Source organism: Balaenoptera borealis (assembly GCF_965194805.1).
Source record: "Balaenoptera borealis genome assembly, chromosome: 19".
NCBI lineage: Eukaryota > Metazoa > Chordata > Mammalia > Artiodactyla > Balaenopteridae > Balaenoptera > Balaenoptera borealis.
In genome coordinates, this window is record NC_138878.1 from 13,369,504 (window position 1) to 13,377,087 (window position 7,584).

Consider the following 7,584-nt stretch of genomic DNA (forward strand, 5'->3'; position numbering starts at 1 on the left):
AAGAAATTAGGAAGGGCACTGCCCTTGGGAATAGAAATGGACAAGTAGGAAAGAGGAATGGGAGGAAGACTTGTCACTGCAGAACTTGGGACAGTTTTTGCATATCTGTGGCTATTTAAACCTAAATTAAAATTGTTGGGCCATGAGCCTTTTTCTTCAACCAAGTCCTTTCTTTGTCATCTTCCCCCAACTGACAATTTGGGGTCCTCATGATTCTTAGTTACTTGTTTAAATAATTTAGCAAATTCACCCAGACATGCAGCAGTCTCCTTTAACTGGGACCCCAGGGCTGCCTCGGCCCTGGGGAGGGTGAAAGCACGGAGGACACACATTCCCAGCCCAGGGTGATGAGGATGGGCAAAGAGAGATGGGCAGCAGCCCAGGCTCACGTGTCAGTAAACCTTAAAGGCAGGGAGGCCATTTAACCAGGATTTCATGGATGAGGAGGATTTCATCCTAAGAATAAGACAAGGCTTTCTAGAAAGTGTACAAGGAAGAGTCAGTATCACCGATTCCCCTCTCCACTCTACCCTCAGAGCTGGGAATACAGGCAACTCTTCTTTCTCAAGCTTCAGCACAAAATGCTAGGGCTGGGGTCCACCCTGCCAGCAAGACGAGCACTCACCAATCCCCTGCAGCATGCAACTCACCTCTGAAGGCAGGTCAGACACTGGAGATGGGAGGTTAGAACTGCACCCAGCTAGCGCGCTGGGAAGACCTTCCTCCAGCCCCGGTCCGCCCCTCCCACACCCAGGCACTGCCCCTTCCCTTGCAGTGCTGCTATTTTACACTAATTGATAATCAAGCCCTGGGTCAGAACCTGGGTCAGGTGCAGGGCCCTGAATGGCTCATCAATTACCGGGCGTGGCCTCAGCCAGCACCTGCCACAGAGCCACTTGCTGGGCTGCCAGTTCTGATAATGTTCGAGTCCTGGGATAAGACGGGATGTACCAAGTAAATTCACAGCAGGAGGCCAGGTGGAGTGAGACATTTTTCAGGGGATGAGTCTTTGCGTTGGATTCTGGGCACCCCACAAGAGCCAGTGTTTGTGCAAAGATGGAGAGTCGGGCTGAGCTGCACCCAAGAGCAGTTTCAAATTCTCATCTCCAGGTGAATACCCTTTGCTTGGGGAGGCCGGCTCAGTCATCTCTCATCTCTCACCAGTGTCTCTGAAAGGGAAGATCAGGGAAGACTTTCTTCTCTGCGGTGGCCTCATCATGATTCTTACATTGGGGCACTCGGAACTCCCTGGAGGGCTTGTTAGAACAGAGCGCTGGGCCCACCCCCAGGAGATTCTGATTCTGTGGGTCTGGGGTGGGGTCTGAGACTTGGTATCTCTAGCAACCTCCCCGGTGAGGGTGACACTGGGGCTGCTGGTCTGGGGACCCCATTGGAGAAGCACTCTGTCTGGTGGTCCCTTTCTGGCAGGAGAGGAAGGGGTGGTGCGGGCAGATCCTCTCCAGCTCTGCTCCCCTCATTCACCTCTGGCCACTGGCCACCCCTCCCACTGAACGCACTCTTTTTCTGTTTTTTCTCACTCATTGGCTTCCTTCTTTTGAAGCAGAAGTTCTGAAATGGCTGCTGCTTAGAAAGAAATCTTTTACCACCCCTGACCTCCAATCTCTAAAGCTCTCTGTCTCTCCCTTTCTCTCTCCCCCTTCCTGTACACAGCCCTTGTCCCCAAAACTGTAACAGCTGCCTAGGGCCTTCCAGACAATGCCTGTATTTAAGATCCATCCCCATCCAGGCCCAGCGTGTTCTCACTTTTCCTGTGATTCTACCCTAACCTGACCCCCAATGTACTTGACTGTACATTTCCACCCTCATGCTGTTCCCTCATCCAGAAATGCTGTTCCCTGCCCACTCATGTATTAAATAATGTGCTCCCATATACTCTGAGCAATGTGCCAGGTCCTGTGCACAGTGCCAGAGATCAGCCTAACACCTGGCCCAAGTCCTTGGGGAGCTTCAATCTGAGAGGAGGGATAGGGGTTGGGGGCGGTCTTGATATATATACACATAACCCCCCATCTGATACATGATCCACTTTTGAAAAATTATCTCTTTTTGATTCCCATAGGAAACACAACAATGTGGGATACTGCCATGGATTTGATCCCCAATTTAGAAATATGAGAATTAATTTAGGGTGTCAGAAACTCAGAGAGACTTGTCCAAGATCTCACTAAACAGGTGGAAAAGCCAGGATCCAAATCCAGGCCTATATGATGTTTACAAGGAAGTCTGTGGGAAAGTGGATTGAATCATAGAAGCTCTTTCTCTATGCTGGATACGAACCTTTTGTCAGCTGTGCAGACTGTGTATGTCTCTACCACTCTGTGGCTGGCTTTCTAACTCTTTTAATGGTGTCTTTAGATGAGCAGAAGTTCTCAATTTTTTTTTTTTTTTTAACAAAAAAAGTTCTCGATTTTAATTCAATCCAGTTTATCTTTTCTTTTAAGGTTCGGTATTTTAGAATCCTATTTAGGAAATATTTGCTGCCCCCAATGTCATGATGATGTGCTCTTTTGTTTTCTTCTAGCAGCTTCTCTATTTTACCTTTCACATCTAGATCTATGAAATTTAGGAACTTGGCACTATCTAGAAAGGGTTGCAGGGAACACAGAGGGTCCAGGACTGAGGCCTGGGCCTCTCTCAATGGGAGGCAATGGGTGCAGGGGCGAGGAGCCCGGCCCTTCTGTCAAACTCTCATGATTTGAAACCCAGGCCTGTCACTTCCATGCAGCATGAGCTTTGACAGCTTGCCAGCCTGTACCTCAGTTTTCTCATCTGTAAAATGGAGATGAGGAGATTACATTCCTCCTAAGGCTGTGGTCAGACCTGGAGGTTAACAGGGCTTTGATGCTGCCAGGCTTAAAGTCAATGCTCATTCAGGGTTAGCAATTCTTAGGGGACTGAGGAAAGAAAGAGAGAGGTGAGAGAGGCCAGTGGGAGGACCCTAGTGGTCAGCAAGGCAGCCCATGGAGAAGAGGGTTTGTAGAAGGGGCCTAGGGTCTGGATCATAATCCAGAGCATTGTTAGGCACTGGACATGCATTTTCTGCATTATCACAGCCCACTCTCAGAGCTGACCCAGGAGGGAGGTTTACACTGAAGGAAACTAAGGCTCAGAGAGTTTAAGTAACTTGCTCAAGATCGCACAGCAAGGAAGGGCTGGAGTTAGGGTTTGAGGCCAGGTTCTCACAACCCCACACGGCCCTCCACCAGGCTGCAGGGAGACAGAGGAGGATGACAGGAACAGGGGGCCACTTGGCTGCAGCAGCCTGGAGGGGTGCTTTCTGGGCACTCTCAGGCCAGACGCTAGATTGCTAAGAGTTGAATTAGCTGCTGATAAGAATGGAAGTCAGGGTGCAGAGAACTCAACTGAGATATTTGGACAAAAGAAAAAATGGGGCAGCCTGAGGGGTTACAGGGTCAAGGAGAACAGTGGTTCTGAAACTCGAGGCAAGTTAAAGTAACCTGGGTGCTTTAAAAGTACCGATGTGCAGGTATCTGTGTGCCCCCCCTTTCCCATTTAATTGTAGGGATGCAGCCTGGGCATGGGGATTTTTCAGACCTCCCGCTGTGATTCCAATTCCAAAGCTAAGGTTGGAATCTCTGAAGCATAGGGTTTTGTAGGAAAGGAAATAGGGCAGAGGGTAGAGATAAGTGGGGGGGAGATACTGCAGAGGCTGGGAACGGAGGGACAGAAGTGACAAAGGAAGATTCCTGAGGTGCTGGGGACGGCTGAGGTCCAGGGCACAGAAGAGGGAATTTAAGATGGAAAGGAATTTAAAACCCAGATGTGGAAAGACAATATGGACTTATTGTCCCTCAACCATGTCTGTGGATGAAGGCGCTGGCTTGAGCCCAGGCTGTGCGTGGATGAGAGTCAGGTGCACATGGCCAACTGGTGGGACCAAAATGTCTGAACCATGGTGGAGGAACTTCCGGGCAGAGGAAGCAGACTGGGGCCAGGTCGGCAATCAAACACATCTACGCATCCACCCACGAGCCCATCACCTTTCTCTCCAAGTGACCAGTCTGCACTGTGTTTTACTGAGACCCAGGCTGTGCTGGGCTCTGAGGATTCAAGGCTGAGCCTACAGACCTGACCTTGACCCTGGGGGGTTTCAGCCTTTGAAACTGACAGTTGAACTGGCAATTAAAAATCAGAGGGGCAAGTGACATGATGAGGGAGGGAGGGTGTGATGGGGGAGCACAGAGAAGGGGCACAGAACCCTGATGTGAAAGGTTAAGGGGAGCCAGTGAGGTCTGAGACATGATGGATGGGAGGCCTTAGTGGGGGAGGGGCAGAGGAGAGCGTAGGAAGATGTTCTAGGCAGAGAGAACAGCAGGTGCAAGGGTTTGCAGAAGTGTCTTTTAGCACTGGAAGAATTTTCTAAAGGCTGGAGCACAGACGGTGTGTGTTTTAGGGGCAGGGAGGGCAGGGATGTGTGCTGTATCTAGGGAGAGTGGGTGGGAGGGCACTGAGGGGTTCTGAACTGGGGGAGACATGATCAGACTTGTGTTTTATAAGGACTCAGCCTACTCTTCAGTGTAATGATTGGAGAAGGGGGCAAGTCTGAGAAACCAGTTAAAAGAGAAGATGCTCAACATCAGTAATCATTAGGAAAATATAAACCAAAACCGCAATGAGGTACCACTTCACACCCACTAGGATGGATGTAACAACAACAAAACTACAAAAAATAATAAATGTTGGTGAGGATGTGGAGAAATTGGAACCCTCACACGTGGCTGACAGGAACGTGAAATGGTGCAGCCACTGTGGAAAACAGTTTGGCAGCTCCTCAAAAAGTTAAACATAGAATTACAATATGACCCAGCAATTCCACTCCTAGGTATATACCTAAAAGAACTGAAAATAGAGGCTCAGATTTTTGTACACCGATTTCACAGCAGCATTATTTACAATAGCCAATAGGTGCAAACAACCCAAGTGTCCATCAACGGATGGATGGATAAACAAGAAGTGGTATATCTATACAATGGAATGTTAGTCACCAACAAAAACAAATGGAGGACAGATATATGCTACAACATGGATGAACCTTGAAAACATGACGCTATGAAAAAAGCCAGACACAACTGCACCATATCATATGAGGCCATTTACATGAAATACCCAGAATAGGCAAATCCATAGAGAGAGAAAGCAGATTAGTTGTCTCTAGGGGGTGGAAGGCAGGGGGTATGGGAAGTAACTGCTTAATGGGCATGGGGTTCCTCTTAGGGTGATAAAAAAGTTCTGAACCTAGATAGTGGTGATGGGTGCACAACACTGTGAATGTACGTACTGCCACTGGGTTGTACACTTTAAAACAGTTAAAATGGTAAATTTTATGTTATGTGTATTTTACCACAATTCAAAAACAAACAAAAACAGACATTGTGTCAATGAGTTAAAGGCCTTGCAAGTCCCAGTAGCATTTTTTCCTTCTTCCTCTTTATCCACCAAACCCCAGACACTTCAGCTGGTGGTTTTCTTACCTTTGCTTTCTCAGGAGAAGAACCAATCATATGCAAGTACCCCTGCCCAGAGACCCTGGCCAGCTTTAGTCAAATGGGCAGGGGCTTGAGCGCCCTCTGGTGAGCAATCGGAGAGCAACCCAATTCTAACTTGACCATAAGACGTTTGTGCTCACAGCCCAGTGCACTCGATGGTTGTGCTCAGGATACTGCTCTCCCACCCCAGAATTTCTCTTTCTTCACTAGAACCCCCGGAGAATTGACCTGGGCGCCTTTTGTGGATGAAAATGTATAAACCATATAAACACAAGCAAAAAACACTTCTTCCCTTACTAATTCACTGACAACATCCGCTCAGAAATTATTCCCAAGCAAATTCCGGCCTGGCCCAATGCGCTACCCCCAATGACCTTGCAGTCCACAGGGCGAGCCGGTAAACCAGCAGCTCCAAGTAGAGAAGGCAGAGAGTAGTAAAGACTAGACGGAGGTGAGAGCAGAAAGCTGGCGGAGGACCCAGAGCAGGGGACCCAATGCCAACCGAGGAGACCAGGGAGGCCTGCGAAGGGGAGGTGGCGTTTGGCTGAGCTCAATTTGAAGGGGGAGGGGGAGAGTTCTCCGGGTATAAGGGACACTCCTCATTGTTCCCCTGGTCCCTGCGCTTCTTCTCTCTTCCTCCCTCCCTGTCATGAGGAGCCTCCAACTCACCACTCCTTCCCAGGAGCCCTTCCCAGGAAAGCAGGGTGGCGGGTCCCACCTCCCCCATCTTGTACGGTTCTTCCTACCCACCTCGTGCCCGCGGCCTGGCTATCGAACGCTTGCATTCTGAATCCTGCGTTCCACTTTCCAGGCTGGATCGACCTCTTACCTCCCAAGGGACGTTTAAGCAAAGCCCCTGGCCTTCACTCCCAGGGGCCCGCTGGCAACTGCCCCCTCCTCGCAGTCCTACAGCAGCTGTACATATGTGCATTTACAATATAGACCTCTAAGCAAGATTTCATGGGTGAGGGGGGAGGGGAGTAGGCTGTGCTTCTTTTAAGAAAAGTTCGCAATGCGTTGTGTGCGTTCTTCTGACTGGCCTTCAGGGCACGGGGTCCCGGCCGCAGCCCGGCTCCGCGCGGTCAGGGATCCCTGCAGTCCTCCCGGGACCTCTAAGACCGTGTCCACCCCCACCCACCCCCGCCACCCCGCGGGTCCACAGGAGATTTTCCGCGGAGAGCTCAAACCTGCTGCCCCAGGACTCCGCCCGCGAGACTCCGCGGGATCAGAGCAGGGAAAGCCGGCCCGCGCCGAGGGGAACCCGGGCAGTCTCGCGGTCGTTTTCTTCCCGCCCTGCAGTGAGCGGACCGGCCGTCAGGGGCAGCAGGGGGCCCAGTGCCTCCTAATGGCTTCTCGCGCCCACAGCGCCGGCCTCAGGGCCCGGGACGCGCAGGCCCGGCCTTCCCGCTCCGTCTCACTTCGAGGCCAAAACGGGGTCCCAGGGCGAGAAGGCGTGCGCCCAAGGCCGGCGGGGAGGGAGGCGGCAGGCGGAGGCCGCCACCCGTCTGCTGGTGCCGCGCGCCTGTGGCCCAGGGCGGGGGTAGGGGAGGTGGAACCCAGAACCTCGGGTCCCCACCTGGAGCACGTGGGCCCTGGGCGCCCGGGCCACGCACGGCTGGCAGACGCGCCAAACCTGTGGCAAGACGACCCCTTACCGTGGCGAGCTGAGGAAACCAGCCGGGAGAGGCGCATGCGGCCGCGCTGCCGGGAGGGCTTTCTGGAGGCTGGCTCGGGCTGAGCGTGGGTGGGATTTCAGTGCCCGGGAGGAGGTGGGGGCCACGCTTCACGAGCACTGGAACCTCCCTGGCTCCGGCCTGCGCGTGCACAGGCTGGCGAGTGGTCCGAGGGAAAGCCAGAGCCGGAGGGACGACGATCAGGCCGCAGGCAGCCCAGGAGCAGGCGCAAAACGCAGGGCCCCGCGGAGCGGTTTCAGACCGGGGCGGAAGCCTCAGGAGCCCCGTGAGGTGTTGGATTTGCTGAGACCACGTGGTCTGTGGTGCCAATGGGGCGCGAGAGCAGGCGGAAGAGGCTGCGGGGAGCCCGCCGAGGGGAGACG